General features: G+C 42.0%; 1 non-coding gene across 1 annotated transcript; it reads left to right on the top strand.

The window, feature by feature from the left end:
• The first annotated feature begins 1030 nt into the window (after positions 1-1030).
• LOC130965063 (small nucleolar RNA R71) lies at positions 1031-1138 on the top strand. Its single transcript, XR_009081120.1, has one exon. It is a non-coding gene; the product is annotated as a small nucleolar RNA R71 (small nucleolar RNA).
• The last annotated feature ends 523 nt before the right edge of the window (positions 1139-1661 follow it).

Below are 1661 nucleotides of genomic sequence, written 5' to 3'. Positions count from 1 at the left end.
CATTTCCAAATAACTTGTCATTTAGTTTCATGATTGCTCCAAGGTATTTAGCAACTTGCTCTTCAGTGACATACTCATCCTCTTCAGAGGAGGAATACTCATCAGAGCTCATGAATGGCAGAAGTAAGTCCAATGGAATCTCTATGGTCTCATTTTGAGCCTCAGATTCTCATTGTTCCTCATTGAGGAACTCAGAGGAGATTGGTACACGCCCACTGAGGTCTTCCTCAGTGGCGTCCTCCTCCTCTCTTTCCTCTCCATTTTCGGCCATGTCTATGGCTTTGCACTCTCCTTTTGGATTTTCTTCTGTATTACTTGGGAGAGTGCTAGGAGGGAGTTCAGTAACTTTCTTGCTCAGCTGACCCACTTGTCCTTCCAAATTTCTGATGGAGGACCTTGTTTCATTCATGAAACTTTGAGTGGTCTTTATTAGATCAGAGACCATTGTTGCTAAGTCAGAAGTATTCTGCTTAGAACTCTCTGTCTGTTGCTGAGAAGATGATGGAAAAGGCTTGCCATTGCTAAACCTGTTTCTTCCACCATTATTGTTATTGAAACCTTGTTGAGGTCTCTCTTGATTCTTCCATGAGAAATTTGGGTGATTTCTCCATGAAGAATTATAGGTGTTTCCATAGGATTCTCCTAGGTAATTCACCTCTTCCATTGAAGGGTTCTCAGGATCATAGGCTTCTTCCTCAGATGAAGCTTCCTTAGTACTGCTTGGTGCATTTTGCATTCCAGACAGACTTTGAGAAATCAAATTGACTTGTTGAGTCAATATCTTGTTCTGAGCCAAAATGGCATTCAGAGTATCAATCTCAAGAACTCCTTTCTTCTGACTAGTCCCATTGTTCACAGGATTTCTTTCAGAAGTGTACATGAATTGGTTATTTGCAACCATTTCAATCAATTCTTGAGCTTCTGCAGGCGTCTTCTTCAGATGAAGAGATCCTCCAGCAGAGCTATCCAAAGACATCTTGGATAGTTCAGAGAGACCATCATAGAAAATACCTATGATGCTCCATTCAGAAAGCATGTCTGAGGGACATTTTCTGATTAATTATTTGTATCTTTCCCAAGCTTCATAGAGGGATTCTCCATCCTTCTGTCTGAAGGTTTGGACTTCCACTCTAAGCTTACTCCATCTTTGTGGTGGAAAGAACTTTGCCAAGAAGGCATTGACTAGCTTTTCCCAAGAGTCCAGGCTTTCTTTAGGTTGAGAATCCAACCATATTCTAGCTCTGTCTCTTACAGCAAAAGGGAATAGCATCAGTCTATAGACCTCAGGGTTAACCCCATTAGTCTTGATTGTGTCACAGATTTGCAAGAATTCAGCTAAAAACTGATGAGGATCTTCCATTGGAAGTCCGTGGAACTTGCAATTCTGTTGCATTAGAGAAACTAATTGAGGCTTAAGCTCAAAGTTGTTTGCTCCAATGGCAGGGATAGAGATGCTTCTCCCATAGAAATCAGGAGTAGGTGCAGTAAAGTCACCCAGCACCTTCCTTGCATTGTTGGCATTGTTGTTGTTTTCGGCTGCCATGGGTTCTTCTTCCTTGAAGAATTCGGTCAGGTCCTCTAAAGAGAGTTGTGCTTTTGCTTCTCTTGGCTTTCTCTTCAGGGTCCTCTCAGGTTCAGGATCAGCTTCAACAAGAATGCCT

The sequence above is a fragment of the Arachis stenosperma genome, chromosome 2, assembly GCF_014773155.1.
Source record: "Arachis stenosperma cultivar V10309 chromosome 2, arast.V10309.gnm1.PFL2, whole genome shotgun sequence".
Lineage (NCBI taxonomy): Eukaryota > Viridiplantae > Streptophyta > Magnoliopsida > Fabales > Fabaceae > Arachis > Arachis stenosperma.
The sequence above is the reverse complement of the archived record's forward strand: the minus strand, read 5'-3'. Positions and strand labels throughout refer to the sequence as shown.